The 21,998-nt window shown below is 46.5% G+C and overlaps 1 protein-coding gene across 10 annotated transcripts in view; it reads left to right on the top strand.

Moving 5' to 3' along the window:
- The first annotated feature begins 1,361 nt into the window (after positions 1-1,361).
- Positions 1,362-21,998, top strand: part of Bcorl1 (BCL6 corepressor like 1) — a 68,695-nt gene continuing 48,058 nt past the window's right edge. For 2 of the 10 annotated variants that reach the window (XM_021240545.2, XM_021240542.2), the window contains exon 1: positions 3,101-4,669. The gene's annotated coding sequence lies outside the window, so the exon portion shown is untranslated. Of the gene's footprint in view, positions 1,516-1,619; positions 1,744-2,097; positions 2,255-2,805; positions 2,886-3,100; positions 4,670-21,998 lie in introns of those variants that run through there. The other 8 variants (XM_021240543.2, XM_087199796.1, XM_087199795.1 and 5 more) reach the window with 8 other exon arrangements.

Here is a 21,998-nt window from a genome sequence, read left to right as displayed (position 1 = left end):
CCACCTGTGAAGTCCTTCCAAAGGAGAGAGGACACCCCCTAGCTTAGAGATGGAACCTCTAAGACTTAGCAATGGCAAAAGGGGGCAGGGAGGAGGAAGAGGGAGACAGTAATCCCACAGGGCTTCCTTCTAGTTCAAATGGCCCTCTGGATTCCTAGGTACAGATAAACATAACAAATAATATCAATATATCTGCACATAATTTTTTTTCAAAATCCTGCTATTCATTTCACGTTCTGTTTACAAAGCAACAAATCCTCCAGGAACTGCTGGGCACTTCCCCTAATACCATCTAGGCAGAGGCGATGCCTTTGAAGTCCTCACCACCGGCTCAGGGTTGGAGCTGCTAAGAAACACCCTACGACTGAAAGCAAGTCAGCCTGCAGAGTCAGCTTGTTCGCAAGCTGCTCTCCTCGGAGTTATTGTAAAGTCACCAGAGTTAGAATGTGGACCGCAAGCTTCTCAGCCCTTCAGTCCCAGGGATGGCCTGGGATGTAAACACACCGGGGGATTTATTCCTTTGGCCAGGCGGGGAAGTCATTAGGGTAAAGGGTAAGGGTCAAGGGGCTCAGATTGGTGCCTGATGGACAAGGGGAAAGTAGAGCAGAACCCAGTCCTTTCGGAGGGGGCTTTCGCTCCAGTAGTGCTGGCTTCCCCCTTTACAGACCTTTCATCCCCCTCTTCCTCCTCCTCCCTCTCTCGGGTCTCTCCCCCATTCCCCAACCTCTGGCTTCCCCCTTTACAGACCTTTCATCCCCCTCTTCCTCCTCCTCCCTCTCTCGGGTCTCTCCCCCATTCCCCAACCTCGGATGCCTCCAAGCCTGGGCAGGGCCTGTCCATTGACAGTGGCCCAAGGGATTTGCAGCCTGGGAGATTGTCACTGAAGGCGGACCGGCCCGAGTCTCCAGGCGAGGCTTCGAGCCCCCGGCATTTTCCCTTCTCCAGCACCTGTCCCACTTCGGCGCCGAGGCTGGGGCTGTGCCTGTGAGCGGCCTCAGTACTGGAGCGCCCCAACCACGCAACAAAGTCGCCCAGGGTGGGGAAGTGCGGGGCTGGAGAAGGGGCGGGTCGTTCGGTGGGGGCGTCCTGCCTCAAAGGAGACCCCCGTCCTCCTACATAGACCGAGGCAAATCGGGGAGAGTCACACATAAAGCGGGAGTGAAAACGCTCGCTCCGCGACCCCTTACGGCATTGCATGCCTCGCTCCCTTCTTGGAGCCAGGGGCTGGCCGGGGAAGGTGGCTCCGTTCTTCCTCCGTGGCCAGTGCGGGGTCTGCGGCTGCCGGGCGAGGTTCCGGCTTCCCCAGGGCTGGCAGGGGGAGCCCCGAGAACTGCAGGCCCGCCCCCCTTCCTCCTCCTCCTTCCCTTCCTCCCCCACGTGTCCTTTCGGAGCCCAGAGGCCTGATCCCAGCACCCCCCCACCCCGCGCCACCTCCCTCCTCCTCCCGCTTCGTCCGCTTTCCCCGCGGCGTGGAGGAGAGCAAAGTTGCGACAGCGGCCAGGGGGCTCTGCCCAGGTGAAGGGGGGCGCTGTGAGCGGGGGCGGGAGGGGGGACGGCGTGGCCCTGCGGCGAGGGCGGGGGCGGGGGGAGGATAAAGAAACTTGCTTCCCGTGGCCCCCACCCTGCGCGGGTTCGGATCTTGCGTGATCCGAGCCCTCGTGGCGAGACGCGGCAACGCCGGGGAGACCAAGGCCGGCACCAGGATCTGGACCCGGGCCGGGACCGCGCGCTTTGGTCGGATCGGTGGGTGCAGGCAGCGGGCCAGACCCGCACCCAGGCAAGGGCGGGGTGGGTGGCCCCGGACCGAACCAGGGACTCTGGTGGCGTGGGCGCGGGCCGAACCCGGACCGGGCCGAGTTGGGTGGCTAAGTAGGACGTGGATTCGGGGACGGGGCGCGGCGGAAGGGGGAACCAGGCCCTGCCGGACTAGCCTGGGCGTGGGGGCGGGGGGCGAGTTCGGGGCACTTGCTGGGCTAGGGACCGAGCGGTAGGGCGGGGCGGCGCAAGGGGCTGGGCCGGACCGGCGGGAGAGGCGAGGGGAGGGGGAACCGGGGGTGGAGTAGGGGCGTGGAGTTGTGAGCGGGGTCTGGCCTCGGCCGGGGGCGAAGGTAGATCCGCGGGGCCGAGAGTGGAGGGAGGGAGGCCCGCGGCAGCGCGGCGGCGGCGAAGGCCAGCTTCCGCGGAGTTTGTGCCCAGGCTTCCCGGCCGAGCTCCGGCCGCCTCTCGCGCACAAATGGGGCTAGGGGACTGACTGGTAAGCAACTCCGAGTGTTAGACGGTGTTCAGTGGCGATTCCGGGAAAAGCGAGGAGAGACACCGTCTGAAATTACGCCGCACCCCCACCCACCCACCTCTTAGCATCTGGATTCGTTCTCTGGGGGCCGCGGACCCTCTCCCTCACAATCCTTTCACTCCCCAGCAATCCCCACCACCACCAAACTGACCCTTCTAGGGGTATGTGTTTAGGGGTGGATGGCAATGGGGGGGTATACTTTCCTTCCCGTGGTGACAGTCTAGTTCGTATTTTATTCCTACAAGGTAGCGTCTTGTCGGGTCGTGTGGACATTGGGGTTTCGATAATTTACAGCCTCCCTCCCCCAGCTATTTGATGGCTTGTATGGTAAGGAACGAATCCTTAGATTTTCAATGCTGGGATGGGGTTTAAGAATTGGTATCCACCTCCAGCTCACTTCCATTACCGATCTCTCTTTACTGTGAGCCACTTCCAGTGGGATCCAAACCTGGTGGTGGTGGTGGTGGTGGTGGGGAACGGGAGTATTAATGTGCTTCTCTATCTCTACACAGGGTCGGCCTGGCGAAGGACAGCTAGCCTGAGAGGAAAAATAGCCACCAGTCCAACTCGGGTCGCCCCCACTATTACTTCGGTGAGGGGGGCAACGTTAAGGGGATACTGGTGGGTAGGAACCCAGTATAGGGGAAGCGGTGAGTAGTCGCCCCCAGAGAGAACCTTCCTTGGCAGGGTGAGAGAGGCGAGCCCCGGCTTCGAGGGAGGGGTTCCGGGGAGGGAGATGGGGGGTGGCGACGACGGGGCGGGGGGGGGGGGGACGGACGGGAAGAAAGGGAGAGTCACACCCTGCTAGCTAGCAAGGGGAGCCTCCCTCAGGCCCCTGGGAGAAGGGAACTGAGGGGGACGGAATGCCTGGCCGGGGAGATGTGGGGGTCTCGGGATTTGCACACTAGATCGGGCACCACTGGCCTGAGAAAGTCAGGTCTGGGCACAAGGTAGAGAGCAGAGGAAGAAAGGAAGAGCTAAACCCCTGGCCGCCGCGCACAGAGGAGCTCCCTTTTTCAACCTCCCCCTTGAGGGGCGTCGGGGGTGGGGGTCGTAGGGCTCTTGCAGCCCCACGGATTGAATGCCTCCGCCTCTCCCGGGAGTGTAGCTTTTTGCCCGGCTTGCTGCAGCCACCACTGCCTGCCTCTCCGGAATCCGCTCGGTTCTCGCAGCGATCCCCTCCTCCTCCCCTCCCCTCCCCTCCCCTCCCCTCCCCTCCCAGTGTCACCGGGGCTGCTTGGCTCTGCCCCCTTCGCCGCCGCTTGCTCCCTGCTTTCGTCCCTCCCTCTCTTGCTTGCTCCCTCCCTTCTCCTCCTCCTCCCCATGCCCCCCCGCGTAGGTGGCATTCTGGGAATTGTAGTTGGGTGGTGCGAGGGCTGACGCCGCCCGCAAACCGGGCTAGACTCCACTTCCCGTCGAGCCCTGCGACCGGCACCCACTCCACCAGGCTTCGTTTGCTCACACCGACACACACACACATCGCTCTCCCCCTCACTCTTTCGCTCGCCGCGGCTGCTGCCAGTGTGTGGCTCTGTCTCTCCTCCGCTTTGCTGAGCCCTCCCTTCTTCCTCTCAGTTCCTAGAGTCCGACCGCTGCCGCCGGGAAAGAGGAGAAGGAGGTCGGTGGCGATAAGGGGCGGAGGGAGGCATCAGATCGGGGCAGTATTAGGAGGGTGACGGTTCCTAGGGAGTAAGAGGGAGCCCGGGTGGCGGCCCGAGCCTCCCCGCGGAGCCGACCCGGGAACAGGTGCGTCTTTTTTTTCTCTCCCCCAATCCCTCCACCCCTTTGACTCCCCGGCTTTTTTGTATTCCCCCACCCGCTTTTTTCTATCTTAAGCCTTTCCTCAACCCTGTCGCTTCTTCGCCCCGCGGCCGCTCTGCTTGCCCCCCGGGGGCACCGTCCTCTTCGTGTCCCCGGACGTAGCGCTCCATAGAGCTCGCTCTGTCCTCGCCCCTCCCTTCGGGACAGCTCCCCTCCACTTCCCACCTTCGCACCCCATCCCTGCCCTGCCCTACCCCCTCCTCGACCCCCTTCTGTCTTAGCCAGGTGAGACTAGTTCACCACGATCCCGGAGAGTCTTCTTCCTGGCTGGGCGGGGGTCTCCATGGAAACAGGGGTCGGTAGATCCTGGGGGGGAAACCATAGGAATTACCCCACTCCTCCGAAAGGGAGGTGGACACTACGGTCTTGTTAACTACCTGGCCTCAACCCCGGATACAGGGATCCGACGATCCGAAGGGAGCCTGGCCGGCAGGGCAGGGCGAGAAAAGGCTTGTTTTCTTTTTTTTGGTGGGGGGTGTCCGTGATGAAGTCTTGAAGAGACCAGGAGAAAATACCCTCCAACCTCAGAGAGAGCTGCGACGGCTGCTCTTTCAGGTCTGCTTTCTCCCCGGTGCTGGGGTGTGGGAACGGTGGGGTAAGGGGTACCCCTAGGTGGCGGCGGGGCCTGGGTTCGGGAGTGGGAGTGCTGTGATGGGGGCAGGGGCAATTATCCGAGTCCCTGGAAAAAAGGCGGGGGATGACTTCTGAGCGCCCTGGCTCTGCTGCCCTCGCTCTAGGGGCGGGGGCAGCCGGGCCAGCCGCGGCAGGGAGGGGACTTAAATTGAAGGAGAACGAGGTGGGGGCAATTCATACTAGCCCCAGTAAGCCAGGGGGGAGATCCGGCGTGCAAACCCTCCACCCGCTTCGCGCCAGGCCTGGAGGCTAGGGGTCTGAGAGCAAAGCCAAAGGCTGGAAAGAGGGAGGCTCTGGTTACGGGGCTGGGTTTCGGGATCGGGGGCAATCCCCCAGCTCTTGGAGAAGGAGGGAGGGGAATGACCGCGAACCCCGGGGCTCCCCCACCGCAGGTTCCAAGGGGCGTGAGGAACGGACAGCAGGCCCAGCGGAGCTGGATTCGAGAGGATTGCGGCCGGGGAGTGGGGGGCCTTAGTGGTGGGTTTCGGGGGGAGCAGTCCGGCGGCGGGGCGAGCGGGCGGGGCATGGGGCTCCGGCGGGCGGCGGGGCGGGGCCGAGGCGGCGCGGCTGCCGCCGCCGCTGCTGCTCTTGCTGGGGCCGCCGCCGCCGTTGCCGCCGCCGCCGCCGCCGCCGCTTCTGGGCGGGGAACGGAGGCCAAAGAGAGTCCCGTGCCGGGGCAGAGGGCGCAGGCGGCGCGCCTTGGGGAGGGGGCCGTCCTGGGGGCGGGGGCAGGCGGGGGGGTGGAGCCCCCGACGGGGGGGGCGGTACGAGCCTGGACTACAACGACGAGGCGCCCCGGGGGCCGGGTGCTTGGAGGACGAGGTGCTGGGAGAAGGGGGGGGGGGAGCTGGGTCCCACGACGAGCCTCGTGGGCTGGGCTCCTCGAGGTTCAGCTTCGGGACAGAGCCCTGCAGGGGCGCCCAGAGGCCCAAGAAGGGATAGGGAGGTGAACTGGAAGGTGGAGGGGGCCCTCCTCGCTGGGGTCCCGCCAAGAGGAAGGCTGGGCCAGAGGGACGTCCGGGGCAAGGCTGGGAGGAGCCGTCCGCACCAAGGCTGGGGATTTCGCTTTATGGAGGTGCAGGAGATCGTTGTTGGCAAAGATGTGGTCAAGCGGAAAGGCGGAAAGGCGGGAGGGAAGCAAACCGCAAACCCTGGAGGCCACAGGCCGGTGGGGGTGCCCCTCTTTTCTTTTCGCATCTTCCCCCTCCCCCAGTAGAAACACTGTGTTTTTGTTTTATTGTTATGAAATTTTCAGTGTTGGCTGATTGAAACTGTTGACGTGGTGATACTTAATTCTTTCTTGGTGTTTCCTACAGTAGCTAGTAAGGACAGCGTCTTGGTGAGCACCCATCTAGCCCAGGGTTTAGGGGCTCTTTGCATAAGTGTGGGAAAGGGTCCCAGACTTCAGGGCTACAGCTGAATACTTGGAAGGCGATTTGGAGGTTGTCTCTGTGACACAGAGGTGGAGCACAGATGCAAAAAGCTTTGGTGAGACTTTTGGGGGTGCACTTATAGGTTACATTGGTCAGCCCCATGGTCCTTTCAAATTAGGAGGCAGTTTCTCAAAATCACACTGCTGAAACGTTTTACAGGGAAATAACTGGTGAGTGCATTTGGAGTTGGAAAGGAATTAGGTTGATAATAAAATTCCAAGAATGGAGGGAAACTTTAAAGGTCATCTAGTTCTCTGCTTACCTAGGAGCTTTATTATGGGGGAGATGGTAGTTTGCACAAAGGAGGATGTTTGGGACAGAGTTTAGGGGACAGAAGTTGAATGGTGATGTCAATGTGTAGAAAAGAAATTTGGAAGATTCCATGGAGATTAAATGGGATAATCTTAATCTAATTCTGAGAATCACCCAGAGGCTACAAACAGAAGAGAAACTGTTAAAATTTTGATGGAGAAGCAAAAGTTAGTAGGAAAGACTGGCAGAGTTGTGGAGGAACTGGAAGGAGCAGGGTTAAGAGTTATCTGAAGGTTGAAAATAGAGTTTAGGGGGACATGGCCATCTTGAGTAAGTCAGGAGGATATTGATAGTCAGACATCTCTTAATGGGGCAATTGAGGCAGCTGCCTTTGGGGTGGACTTTGGAGATGAGAGTCAAGGGCCTTGGTGCACAGAGCCTTACTAAAAGTGACTTTGAAAGATTGAACCTATTATCAGTTTTGCAACAGGGGTAGGTAGGGTTCTTTTTTTGTTCTGGCTTCAGAAGTTGAGTACTGCATATGTCACTGAGGAAGGAAGGGAAGGGGATGCCAGTGTCTGGGCTATGGAGGACCAGTTCTTTAGAACAGAGCAATAAGGAAGGGAAAATGGCTGATTGTTACAAGAGGGTAGAGGAAAACTAAGGCCCGGGGAAACTCTGCTCTTGGAATCTGGATTGGACAGAGTGGTGGAGAGTTCCAGAAGAAATGGTGGCTGTACCAAGGGTGCTAACATGGGTCTGGCTATTTTGATTTGCCAGGAAAAGCTAGAGAGAGAGAGAGACAGAGAGAGAGAGATCTTTTTCTTCGCTTGCCTAGGTGATCTTGGGCAGTAAAGGGTGTAAAACAATTAGTACGGGTAGCAGAGGATCTCATGGTATGATTAGTCTGGATAATGGGCTTGAATGAGGGGCTTCTTTGAGAGAAACAATCACGGGAGGAGAGGACTTTAACACTAGAAGGAAGGGACACAAAAAAGTCAGGAAGAGGGTTGGTTGGGCAATGAAGGGCAATCGCTGGTTTTGTGTTAGGGTCAGTGAAGGAAAAAAATGGCACCTTGAATTCTCCATGATAGTGTTTTCCAAATAAAACTTTGAGGAATCTTTAGAGTTCTTTACACTTCCTGCTGGAAACACTAAGGTTAGGGTAAGAAAGAAGATCTTGGGTAAAAGTAGGATTGGGAGAAACTAGCATTTAGGAAATAATATAAATGTGTTTACCCATAAGGAAATAGAGAACTTAGAGATAGTGTATAGATTACAAAATGTACAACTTGAAAGCAAAGGGAATAAAGGGCCAAAGGAGGAAGACATTTACTTATGTCTGGAGCTGGTCTTGGACAATGTAAAAACTCACCTTTGATACCCACTGCTCTTGGGAGGGCCCAGGAAGCAGGGTAGTTGGGATCCAGGGCTTGTAAGTCTAACTATTCATTAGGAAATCTAGACGAAAGTAAAGATACTGAATGAGGGAGGGGATTCACTGTCCTAAATAGAATGGCCTTGAAAGAAGGAAAAAGTGGGAATGCACTAGTTTTTCCAGTCTGCAAGTGGGGAAGGATTCTAGACATAAGGAGGTAAGGGATGGAAATGCCATAGTGAAACAGGAAAAAGAACAGGGGCAGAGAACCTTAGGCCAGAATTGAAAGGTGGAGCAGGGGCACAGAGGAAAGGTTCTAATCAGGATTTGGTCTGGATGACCCTTGCAATGGCTTATTGATTCTAAGCTGAGCTAAGTTTGGGATGGAGTAGAATAGCCACAGGCAGTACAGAGCTGTTTTCCAGGGCCAATCAGTCTGAGATTCCAAAGAAATAATTTTGTGGTTGAATTTGGGTGGGGAAGTGAACACTAGAGGGAAATGGAGAGGGGTGCAAGGGAAAGTGAAAATTGTTGGGATAAAATAGAAAAGAAGAGAAGACACTGATCATGATATGAGGGTGAGGAAAGAACCTAGACCTTGAGTGTGCAGAAGAAAGGAAATTTCTTAATGCTAGAGTTCAAAATTACTGTGAGTCCATGCTTAACAGAATAGCATCAGGACATCCAAAGAGGGAGGAAATAAAGTAATCTACCTTTCTGCCCCTAGGATGCTAGAACAATATTTTATGTGATCTCACATATGAATTAGGCTTTATTAATGGTAGTTTTTGAATGATCATTCTTAAAATAATATAGAAACTGTTCTCTTTCTAAATCATACCTTTTCCCACTGTTCATAATGTAAAACCAATCTTCTATGATGCAAACTTTCTTTGGTGAACTAAAGTTGGCTTTCTGGTTCAAGAGGAATATTTAACTCTGTTTCTAGAGTTAATTCAAATAAGTTGATCTAGCTTCCTCTGTTTTTTCTTTTTAAGCAAAAACCACTCTTTTCACAAAGCATTTAGAAATGGATCATCTTTTAAAAAGTAACTGCAGGCTGCATGTCAAGGTCATATTTTCCTTGGTTAGTGAATTATGATGAATTTGAAGAGAGACGACTTATTTGTAAAATGGGGTTATTTTCAGATTTATCCATCAGAGTATGTGAGGCAGGATGCATCTTCATTTGGATTTGAAGAAGACTCTAAGCTAAGGGTCTGTGAAGATTGCAGATTACTAAAGAGCAGGCAGAGCTTTGTGCTTTGGGCTTCTTTACCAACAGTCTTCTAAGAAACAAAATTTGGTTACCTCATTACTAAGGTATGCCTAGAAATCATAGTGTTAGTGCCATTTAAGGGTACAGTTGAGTTTTAATCCAGTCCTGGTTTTGGGGGACAAAAAGAACCAGCAGATTTTGTTTCTCTGAGTTCTGTGAAATACTCAGCATATGACTGATCCTGAGGGAAATCAATGCAACCTGAATCCATGAGGTGATTAGGTATCTTCTTATGATGAGGTTTTACTTGGTTTAATGTGGTGGTTCTCAAACTTTAGCCTGCATCTGAATTAACCTATGCCTTTGGAGACAGCTGTAAGTTGGAGTCCTTGCTCTTGAGCTCCCTAGCTATTTGGCAGGAAGCAAGTCACTTAACTTTCTTGAGCCTCAGTGTTCTCATCTATACAATGAAGATTATAATAACTCTTTCACAGGGCAGTGAGGATTATATGAGATAAAGTATATATAGTGCCAGCCTCATAGCAGGTACCCAGTAAATGGAATCTATTTTTTCCTTATTCACTTTTATCCTATGGCATTACCTTTTACATTACATTGTAGTAAACAGGGTAACAGAATGAAAACTATCAATAGCTCCTGCGCCCCCTCCCCACCTTACAGCTTAATTCTCTATCCTCTTTCTCCATATTCCTGTTGGATTCGTACACATTTAGCATTTACAATGTGATAATAAGAAATAGCTTGACTGATCACTGCATCCACCTCTGCGGTGGAAGTGGCAGCTTCTTTCACAGCTGTGCTGTGGCATTGCTCAGTATTTCGGGGCAAGAACTGAAGAGTGTATAGCCAATTGAAACTAGGGGACATTTTGGGCTGTGGGTGACTTTTTCTCTTTTTTGAGACAGGGTCTCACTTTGTAGTACAAGCTGGCCTTGAACTCACTATGTAGTCCAGGCTGGCCTCAAACTCAGACTTGTGGTGATCCTCTTGCCTTGGCCACTAGAGTGCTGGGATTACAGGCATGCACCACCATGTCTGGCTGGGTGACTTTTTTTTTTTTTTTTTTTTTTTTTTTTTTTTTGCGGTACAGGGGATCAAACTCAGGACTTTGGACTTGTGAGGTAGGCTCAGCACCACTGAGCTAAATCCCCGGCCCTGGGTGACATTTTTTTTTTTAAACCTTGCCTTCTGAAAAGGGCCACTGTGCTTAATTGTGACTGGTTGGGCTTTCCAGCTGTTTCCGACATCTGGAAATTTTATAAAAGCTGATAGATCAAGCATGGGTCTGCTATGGCTCTATGATAAGGATGTTCATCAATGATTGAATAGGAGAGAATAATACCCCAAATAGCTCTGGGTTCCCCAAACCAAACTTCTGAGCCGAAGAAAGTAGTGGACTATTAACTAGATTTCCTAGCTAGAGTAGACTATGGTGCCAAAAGTTGCTCTGTTAGCTGTGCAAGTGTAGGGAAAAACAGATGATAGGCCAAACAAAAACTATAGATTGTCTGACAAATTAATAATTTCTGCTTGATTTGGGAAATACATTATTCTCTACCTGCCCCTCTCTCCAGCAGATTTACCTGCCTATTTATATTCTGGTTAGGCAAATACTAAAATGAGTTGTTCCCTGAACAAACAGCTACTGACAGTGGCAGAAGGCAGTTCATAAACTGGCTGGATTTCAAAATTAGCTGTGGCTAAAGCACACTCAGAAGTTGATTTTATTATTTTTCCTGATCCAGTCTTATTTATGTTTATTGTCTTTATCGAGGAGATAAAGAAAACAGAAGTAAAACCCTATGTGAGACAAAGGAAGATGCTTTTTACATGAGATGTTTGGTCTCCATATGACATAGAGAGGGTTTTGGTTTTCCCCAGTAGTTTAGTAAGTTATTTACTGAATACATACTGTATCCCTTTTATCATTATGGACACTATTGGGATGGGGTATTAAGCCTGTGGATTGGTAGCAGGTTGAGTTAATACTGATTTGAAATTCTTTGAGTGAATGCTGTATAATGAAAAGGATATAGATTTACCTTGGATAAATAATATATTTAAAATTAGTTGAACTCATAGCTGAGTCTGATCTGGGGTGACAGAATAGAAAAAAATAACCTGATAGTGATCTCTCCAAATATTTGTGCACAAGGTCCTGGACACTTTAAAAGAAAAAAGCAAAAGTTGAGTGAGGAAGAATCCTCTTTAGATGAAAAATGTCATATCATAAACGTAGTGTACTGAAATGGAGACACTAGAGGGCTGTCACAGTCTGTGGTAAGCAGGATGCAGAAGCATCACAAAAGGGATTCAAGTGTCATATTAAAATGATTCCATGCGCCCACTTTGCAAGCACAAGGTCCTGAGTTTGATCCCTGGTACAAATAAATAAATAAATAAATAAATAAATGAATTTAAAAAACAAAATGATTTCACCCTTGAGTGTAAAAGATACACTAAATATTCACAGGGTCCTGTGGAAGACCAAGACTAAGGAAAGCCAACTGTTTATTTTTGGTCTAACAGAAATTAAAAGTACTAAAAAAAAAAAAAAAACTCTAGTTAACTTAGGGTGACATTTTGAGGTGGCTTTGCATTTTGAAAAGAACTGATTAATTTCACAATGATTGTTTTAAGTTTTGTAGATATTTTTGGCATATAGGAGTTGTACAAAATCATAACTAGACCCTAAGTCTAGTATAAAGCTGTGATGAGGTGTTTTCCTTAAATGCAGTAATTTCTTTACAGCAAGAAATGAAAGTGTGTACTATTTGTTATGCTTGGTTTTGGGCAGAAACTAGCTTACCCCACTTTGGCATATGCTGTGGTAAATGGACTGATGATGTGAGGTTGCTAAGTGAGGACTGGCAGTGCTCTCCAAGGTTTCTACCCCAATTTAGGCTGTGAGTCTTGGAGTGTATCACTTTCCAAGGTGCTGCTTGATTAGATGGTTGTGTTTAACACTGCTGCTATTCAATTAGGTGCTTCCCAGTGGGTTTTGGATGTTCCTGAACATCAAATCACCCATAAAAGGATGGGACTCAGCACCAATAGTGAGAAGATTGAAAAGGCTATGGATAGGTTCAGCTGGTATTGCTATTAGGAGGTCCAGAGACATTGAAACTTTGGCCACTCAGTTACTGAATGAATGAATGTCCAGCCTTCCAAGGTGACTACGTTGGAGGTAACTACATTTATTTGAATGAATAAACTCTCGTGTTTAACAGACAGTTAACGTTCCTTTGTATCCAATCTCATAAATGTTTATAGGCAAGATTTTTAAACACAGAGCTACCCAAACAGTCTTTGAAGGTGTCTGTGCTAGAACTATGTGCAGGCAACTACTTAAGACTTCTTGGTAAATATAGGAATTAGTATATCTGGGAACAGGATACAATGTCCCTGATAAATCTGATCCCTTGGGATAGACACCAGTGGAAATATTTGGATAGGAAAAAAAATAACTCAGAGGAACTAGAAAGTGGTAGAATAGATTTAGTCAGGCAGAAGGTTAGAAATAGCACAAAGGGACTTAGTCCTCCTTTACACTAGCTGATGGATTGTTTCCAGTTGATTTTATGTGTGTGAGTGCACGGTTGTGTGTGGTGGTAGAGGAACCTGCTTTGCATGAAGGGAAGCAGAATGAAGTGATTGCGGCATGTATATGGGACTCTTGAGTTTCAGGGAATGATAGTTGGTTAGTGATAGGAAAAGATGGGGGGGTATAATTATTGGGGGGGGCAAGCCCAAAGAGAATATAAGAATATTTTTCTGTGGGAAGTCATTAAAATAGAACAATTTAGGGCCAGGGATTTAGCTCAGTGGTTCCGCCGCCGGCCTTGCAAGTGCAAGGACCCGCGTTCGATCCCCGGTACTAAAAAAAAAAGAACAATTTAAAGGGCTGGGGATTAAACTCAGTGGTGCCGCGCCTGCCTTGCAAATGCAAGGTCCTGAGTTTGATCCTCAGTACCAAACCCCCCCCCAAGACAAAAACCACAGAACAGTTTAAATTGAGAGGACTTTCTCATTAGGAAGTAGAGTTTGGGGTATGTTATAAAGGAGGGGAAACAGGAATGTGTCTCCTGCTGAATATACATGGAAGGAGGCAGAGCAATGAGGAGTATGAGATCTCTGGTAAGAACTTCTCTTCGAAAGCCAGGGAGAGTTGATTTTGAGAAGTTCTGATTTCTCTTGAGGGTCTTGCAATGACTGGGTGGAAGTCATGGCCTTTTCATTGTAGCCCTGGAATCTCAATGTCTCCTGGATCTCTGGTCATCTCGAGGGTGTCTTTCTTTGATGTGCTTCCCCAAAGTGGGATAATGGGGTGGCCTCTCCTTTGCTTCTGTGAAGTTTGTCTCTGTCTTATGGAGCTTAACCCAGAGATCTGGTTTTCGATTGGATCATTAAGTCCCAAAGTTGGTTTTCTTTGCTTATTAGTCATCACTGACCCAACCCTCCTTCTTAAACTGTCTACTGGCCACGCCTGTCCTCTTGAGGGCAGATTCAGGGCCAGACTTCAAGATGAATATTTTCCAGCTCTTTCATTTTTTAGTCATAATTGCTTCCAGGTCACCAGGCTGTGTAAGTCAAAAGGAGCCTGGGAGAATGGTACCAGGTTTAGTTTAACTGAGATCTTCTTAATCTTGGGTTTCTTTACTTTTTGGTTTTGTTTGGTTTTGGTTTTGGTTTTGGTTTTAGTTTTAGTTTTGGTTTTTTTGAGACAGAGTCATGCAGTGTAGTTCAGGCTGGCCTTGAACTCTCTATGTCACCTAGACTGGCCTTGTACTCACAGCAGTCATTTTGCTTCAGCTTCCCAAGTGCTGGGATTACTGACTGGCATGCACCACTGTGCCCCACTCTACTTTACCTGCTTGATGGTAGAGTCCAACCATGAAGAAGCAGGCAGCTTTCGTGTGGGACGACAAGGGCACAGCTGGGTCCTATACGTTGCCAGCTTTGTTCAGTACTTACAGGGTATTTGGCCACAGAGGGTGTTATATGATTCTGGAACACTTATTAACTGGATGACCACTCTGGTCATTTTCAAGGTTAAAAACTTTAAAAATAATGTCTTCTTGGGTTTAAAACATTTGTTAGATAGATGGTCTGTCACTTCCTTTTATGACCTTCTCTTCCTCATATGCACAGTGATGACCATACTTTTGCTTGTAATTATTGTGAAATCTGCTGGTTTTGGCATCTTTGTTTCAAAACAACAACAAAAAAAACCAAAACAAAATAATTCTACCCCATCGGTAAAATCTTTGGGTTTTAGCGCTACCCATCCCCTATTAGTAACTCCTCCAACATGGACTTGGGCTACAATTTGATGTTGTACTTCCCCTTTTGGTAGCATATGCTCTCTAAACTTTTCTAAGATGTCTGTCTTCAGAGCTTCCCCACAGTGTTTCAGTTTGGCCCATGATGGTGAAATATTTCAGGTTCCCCTATTTCACGTTTTCCCTTTTGGTTGTTGTATGTCATGGGCTTCTCTTTTATGTCATTCATACCTGCTCTTGTATTCTAGTTGAGTTTATTTTTTTTTCTATTGGATTTTAAAAAAATATCTCGGTAGGGGGCTGGGGATTTAGCTCAGTGGTTCCGGTGCCTGCCTCGCAAGCGCAAGGTCCCGAGTCCAATCCCCAGTACCAAAAAAAAAAAAAAAGAAAAGAAAGAAAAAAAATCTCGGTATTATTATGGTTTCTTTTCTACTACCTGCTTGCCTTCAACTTAGCTGCTGTTTTTGCCATTGTGAAGTTATTGCTCTGCCACGTAGTCTGTTCTCTTCTTGGTTTCCTCTGTTCCATAGAGTGATGATTAGGTCTGACTACCTGCTCTCTGTTGCCTGCTTGTTGCATGTGTTTCCTTGGCTCTCAGTTGGTCCTTCTGCTTCTATGTGCATGTGTCTGCTAACTGAAATTTTTCATTTCTATTTTTTCAGCCATGTTTATTGCTTTGAGTTGTTGGAACTTGTGTTCTCCGTTGTGCTCACCATGAGTTGGATATGACTTTTGAACTATTTGCCCCGAAGTGGGGATACCTCACAGTGGTCCTACATGCAGTGACCAGCATTTGATTCTTGGGCCATGCAGCTGTTCATTTCTTAACAATTACATGGTTGTGATATCTGGGAAACTCCTTTGCGGTATTTCATATCCCTGTGCCTGTGCTTCCTGGGTCATTTGGGATTACCAGGTTTCTTCCAAGTTCTTTTTTAGAACTTTGCCTTTGATGTGATGCTTCCCACACATGAGACAGGGGGGTGGGGACACATGCGTGCGAGTGCCTTGAATGAAAGCAGGCTGGTACGAAAGTGTGTACACTGCTGGAACTCACTGAGTGTGGCATAGAGTGTAGGAGTATATCTGGAAGCTTTTCCCTCTTTGCTCACCTCCTCCTGAGCAGTTTGAAGTTGGTAGTAGTTTACATTGGATATGATGTAATAAAACAAAACCCTAAGCCAACTGAATCAAAATGTCCAAGACTGAGACCTGTAAACCTGTTTGGAACAAGCCCCTTAGTGATTCTGACTTGGGAAACATTGGTTATCATTGTACATCCCAGCTCCCCTTGTTGTCAGGAATCTGTTCTCTAGTGCCACATTAGATGGTCCCTTGGTTTTCTTTCTGACTAGAGTGATTTTGCCTTCTTCTGTGGACAGCTTAGCTCTGTGTTCTCCTCCCCGTGCTTCCACCCTCCCCTCCACTCATCCACAAAGGCTCTTGTTAAACAGTGGACAGTGAGCTTCAGATGGATGGGGGGGGTGCTGCTCTGATAAAATCATGATATAAGTTTGGGAGGCCAAGCTTTATGTGGATGCACCATCATCAGCACCTGTGAAAATGGAGATATCTAGTATCATTTTTGCTCTCTAGGTAGTCATAAAATCTGTATCATGTCCATGTTTGGTTTTAATTTGGTTTTCCTTTTCTGTTTGGCCTAAAAACTTTATTGATGGATATTGTATATTGATCTGTTTCTGAATACTGGGATTTCCCCACTGGTTTCTGTCCCAGGCCCTACAAACTACTAATTCCTTCTAAAAAGAACAAAAATAAATCCAAGAGTGAAAAATCCTTGATCACTGACAAACCTGCTGCCAATAGATATTTAGGTAGCAACTTAAAATTGTACTTCATGTTGAAATTCATCTTATGGTGAGAGCGACCTCTTCCATGGCCCAAGTCCTTTAATGCTTCATAGAGAGAAAAGATGAAAAAGTGCCTGGTGTATAGGCCAACAGGCTAAGCTGTTGGTTCTTAATCTTGGGATATTCCAAGATATTCTAAGAAAAAGTCAAAACTTCATTAACCAGGATGTTTAGGGGATGGGGTCCTGGTTAAAAATCTTTCTAAAATTATGCTAAGCCACATAACTGTCTTAGTAATGATTTTTTTTATTAAATTCTTTTATTGGTACATTGTAGGTATACAACACAATTACATTTCTCATTGGGAAAACACATCTTGGTTCTTATTTTTTCCCCATTCCTAGCCCTCCCTTCACGCCCTCCACCCTTCCCTATTTACAAAGACTTTATTTACATTTTTTCCATTTCTCATCATTTTTCCTTTCCCTTCTTTCCTTTCCCCTGCCCCTCCCACTACCCCTACCCCTTTGGACCTTTTCTTCCTATTTTACATTATCGATTATTCATTCTAATCATTGGTACATTTTAGGTATACAATATAATGACATTCATCATTGGAAATTTGCACCTTTACATAGTCTCTCTTGGTTCTTATTTTTCACCCTTGCCCAGCCCTCCCTTCAACCCCTCCAGTCCTCCCTATTTACAAAGATTTTGTTCCTAGTTTTCCATTTTCTCATATTAATCCCATTCCCTTCTATCCTTTCCCCTAGCCCCTCCCACTTCCTTCCCCTTTGCCCCTTTTCTTCCTATTTCACATGACCTATTATACATTTAGTCCTTATTTACACTTTCAGTTTCTCACACCAGAGAAACTATTCATTATTTACACATGTGTGTCCTATTTATTTCACTTAAGATTATCACCTCACTGTGCATCCACTTAGCCATAAATGTCTCTAATTTCTCATTTTTGATGGCTGAGTAGTACTCCATTTTATAAAAAAACCACATTTTCTTTATCCAGTCTCCAGTTGAAGGGCATTTGGGCTGTTTCCAAGATTTAGCTATTACAAACTGTGCTGCTATGAACATGGCACACATATATCACTGTGGTATGATTCTTTTAATTCTTTGGGGAAGATCCCCAGCAGTGGAATAGCTGGGTCAAATGGGACTTCCAGTCCTAGTTCTTTCAGGTATCTCCATACTGATTTCCACAGTGGTTGCACCAGTCTACAATTCCAGCAGCAGTGGAGCAGGGTTCCTCTTTCCCCACAGCCCCGCCAGCATTTGTTATTGGTTGATTTCATGATAGCAGCCATTCTTTCTGGAGTGAAGTGGAATCTCAGCATTGTTTTCATTTGCATCTCTCGAATGACCAGTGATGTTGAACATTTTTTCATGTATTTATTTGCTATTTCTACTTCTTTGTCTGAGAAATGTCTGTTCATTTCAGATGCCCATTTTCGGATTGGGTCTTTAAATTTGGGAGGTCTGATCTTTTTAAGTTCTTTATAGATTTGAGATAGTAGACCTTTGTCTGAGGAAGAGCACGTGAAGATTTTTTCCCACATTGTGGGTTGTCTCTTCACACTGCTGCTGGTGGTTTCTCTTGCTGTGCAGAAGCCTTTTAATAAGAAGAGATCCCACTTGTTGATTGTTTGTGCTAGTTCACGGGCAACTGAGGTTTTGTTCATAAAATCTTTTCCTACACCGATGTCTTCAAGGGTTCTACCTAACCTCTGTTCCAACTGGTACAGAGTTTCTATTTTAATATTTAGATCTTTAATCCATTTTGATTTTAGTTTAGTGCATGGTGAGAGATACAGGTCTAGTTTTAATCTTTGGCAAGTTGAAGCCCAATTTTTCCAGCACCATTTATTCAAGAGGTTATCTTTCGTCCAGTGAGGGTGTTTGGCTCCTTTGTCAAAGATGAGATGGCTGAGTGTGTCTGGCGTTGTTTCTACATCTTCTAATCTGTTCCACTGGTCCTCAGGTCTGTTTCTTTGCCAGTACCATGCTATGCTATTTTTATCACAGTAGCTTTGTAGTAGAGTTGCAGGTTGGGGATTGTGATACCCCCTGCCATGTCTCTGTTACCTAGAATTGCTTTTGCTATTCTGGGTCTCTTCTTGTTCCAAATGAATTTTTGGATTGTTTTCTCAAGATCTATGAAGTATGCTGCTGGGATCTCAATTGGAATTGCATTAAATCTATATAGCAGTTTTGGAAGTATGGCCATTTTCACTATATTAATCCTTCCTACCCAGGAGCAGGGGATGTCTGTCCATTTTCTGATATCATCTTCAATCTCTCTTTTCAGAGTGCCATAGTTTTCAGAGAAAAGGTCTTTGATTCCTTTCGTTAGGATGATTCCTAGGTATTTCAGTTTTTTGGATGCTATTGTGAAAGGAATTATTTGCCCTATTTCTCTCTCAGTGAGTCTGTCATTTGTGTAGAGGAAAGCTATTGATTTTTGTGTGTTGACATTGTAACCAGCTACTTGACTGAATTTGGTTATTAAGTCTAGAAGACTTTTGGTGGAGTTCTTGGGGTCTTCTATATAGAGTATCATGTCATCTGCAAATAATGACAATTTGACTTCTTCATTACCTGCCTTTATTCCTTTTATTTCTTTCTCTTGTCTAATTGCCGTGGCTAATGTTTCCAGAACTATATTGAACAAGAGTGGTGATAGCGGACATCCTTGTATTGCTCCTGATTTTAGTGTGAAGGATTTCAGTTTTTGACCATTTAGTATGATATTGGCTGTTGGTTTTTCATGGATGGCTTCTATCAGTTTGAGATAGAGACCATCTATTCCAATTTTTTGTAGGGTTTTTATCATCAATGCATGTTGGATTTTTTCAAATGCTTTTTCTGCATCTATGGAGATAATCATATGGTTTTTGTCTTTGGCTCTATTGATATAGTGTATTCCATTGATTGATTTGCGTATATTGAACCATCCCTGCATCCCTGGGATGAATCCCACTTGATCAGGGTGTATGATCTTCTTGATGATCTTCTGCATTCTGTTTGCCAGTATCTTATTAAGGATTTTTGCATCTATGTTCATTAGTGAGATTGGCCTATAGTGCTCCTTTTCGGTTGGGTCTTTCTCTGCTTTGGGGATCAAGGTGATGCTTGCTTCCAGGAATGAATTCAGGAGTATTGCTTCCCTTTCAATTTCATTGAAGAGCTTAAACAGTAGTGGCAGCAGTTCTTCTCTAAATGTCTTGTAGAATTCAGCAGTGAAGCCATCAGGGTGCAGGGTTTTCTTAGTTGATAAGTTTTCAATTACATTTTCAATTTCATTGTTTGATATTGGGTTGTTCAGAATGTTTAGGTCTTCTTTGTTCAACTTTGGTAATTCATATGTATCTAGGAATCTGTCCATTTCTTCTGTGTTGTCCATCTTGTTGGCGTATAGGTTCTGGAAGTAGGTATTGATGATCCTCTGGATTTCTGCTGGGTCTGTTGTAATTTCACCCTTTTCATTCCTAATTGCATGGATTTAGGTCTTTTCTTTCCTTTTTCTGACAAGGTTGGCTAAAGGTTTGTCAATTTTGTTGATTCTTTCGCAGAACCACCTGTTGACTTCATTGATTTTTTTGTATCATTCTCTTAGTCTCCATTGCATTGATTTCTGTTCTGATCTTTATAATTTCCTCCCTTGGATGAGCTTTGGGGTTGTCCTGCTTTTCTTTTTCTAGAAGCTTGAGGTTCAGCATCAGGTTGTTTAATTGGGCTCGTTCTGTTTTCCTAATATGCGTATTCACTGCTATGAATTTCCCTCGTAAGACTGCTTTCATTGTGTTCCATAGATTCCGATATGTTGTATTGTCATTGTCATTTAATTGAAGGAACTGTCTGATTTCTTCTTTAATTTCCTCTGTGACCTATTGGTTATTCAGAAGTGTGTTGTTCAATTTCCCCGTGTTTATGAAATTTTTCCAGTTTCTTTTGCTATGGATCTCCAGTTTCATGGCACTATGGTCTGATAATATACAGGGGATAACTTCAATTCCTTTGCACTTACTTAAGCATGTTCTATGTGTGAGTATGTGGTCTATTTTTGAGAATGACCCATGTGCAGCTGAGAAGAATGTGTATTCTGATTTTGTGGGGTGGAACACTCTGTATACATCTGTTAAGTTCATTTGTTCAAGAGTTCGATTGAGTTCTAGTATTTCATTACTTATTTTTAGTCTAGTTGCTCTATCTATTTGTGACAGTGGGGTGTTGAGGTCCCCCACTCCAATTGTATTAGTGCATATATGACTTTTCATGTCCGTTAGTATTTGTTTTATATATTTGGGTGCACTAGTGTTTGGTGCATAGATATTTATGATTGTCATCTCTTCCTCTTGGATTGTTCCCTTTACAAGGATGTAGTGTCCTTCTTCGTCTCTCTTAATCAGTGTTTGTTTGAAATCTACTTGATCTGCAAAGAGGATAGCTACTCCTGCTTTTTTTCAGGTTCCTGTTGCATGGAGTATTGTTTTCCAGCCTTTAACTTTCAGTCTATGAGTTTCTTTTTGAATTAAGTGTGTTTCTTGTATGCAGCATATTGTTGGATTTTGCTTCTTGACCCATTCTGCCAGTCTATTTCTTTTGATTGGTCAATTGAGACCATTAACGTTGATGGTTATAACTGAAACATATTGACTTGTCATTGCCATGACTGTTTCTTTTTGTTGGGTTCTCCCCCTTTCCATTTAATTTCTTGTCATGCCAGATGGGTTCATTCTGCTTTGCTTCCTGGGGTTGTGATCCTCAATGTCTGTTCCTAGGCTATTGTGTAAAATTCTTTGGAGTGCTGGTTTGCTATTCATGAAGTTCCTAAGGTGCTCTTTGTCATGAAAGTATCTTATTTCTCCATCCATTTTGAAAGATAGTTTTGCAGGGTACATCCATCTGGGTTGGAGGCTGTTTTCTTTTAGGGCTTGGAATATGTCACTCCAAGCTCTTCTTGCCTTGATGGTTTGTGTTGAGAAGTCTGCTGTGATTCTGATGGGCTTTCCTTTGTATGTGATTTGTTTCTTTTCTCTGACTGCTTGGAGAACTTTGTTCTTCTGTTGTGTTTCTGGAATCTTAACAATTATATGCCTATGGGTAGATTTTTTTTGATCAGGGCTATTTGGAGTCCTATATGCCTCACTCATCTGTATGTCAAGCTCTCTTCCCCTGCTTGGGAAGTTTTCTGCCATTATTTCTGTGAAGAGATTTTTTTATGTCATCTGCACTCTCTCCTGTTTCTTCATTGACTCCAATCAGTCTTATGTTATTCTTCTTTGCATCATCTGGCAGCTGCTGGATTGATTTCTCATGTTCCCTTATAATTTTGAAGCAATTTTTCTTTTCCTGGTCACTAATTGCAATCTTATCTTCTATATCTGAAATTCTGTCCTCACAGTGGCTCATTCTGCTGTGTAGACTTTCAATGGAGTTTTTCATGTCCTGGAAATCTATTTGCATCTGTTTTATGGATTCCATTTGTTTCTTATGTTGGGATTCCATCCTGTTCCTGAGCTCCTCTCTAGATTTATTAATCATGTCTTGCACTAGGGGCACAATTTCTCCTGTTATCTGAGAAATTATTTCTGATTTCATTTTTTCCAGATCTCCTTTTGTTGCCAGTTCAGTGGGTCCAGGTCATTGAGTATCAGAGTGTTCCATCTCATTTCCCTTTGGGGTTGCTGTAGGTGATCTGGAAGTGTGGTTTTGAGACTTATTTATGTGTTTTCTCATTTCGACTGGGGTGGGGGGCTGTTAACGCCTGCGTGGATTACCTCCTTTGAGCTGGGTGAGGTGGGACAGTGGCTGGGAGCAGCAGTAGGGATGGTGAC

The sequence above is a fragment of the Heterocephalus glaber genome, unplaced genomic scaffold (assembly GCF_053883595.1).
Source record: "Heterocephalus glaber isolate CG9 unplaced genomic scaffold, H.glaber_assembly_v1.0 deba00001729, whole genome shotgun sequence".
Classification (NCBI taxonomy): Eukaryota; Metazoa; Chordata; class Mammalia; order Rodentia; family Bathyergidae; genus Heterocephalus; species Heterocephalus glaber.
Note: the sequence above shows the minus strand (reverse complement) of the source record. Positions and strands in the feature narration are given on the sequence as shown.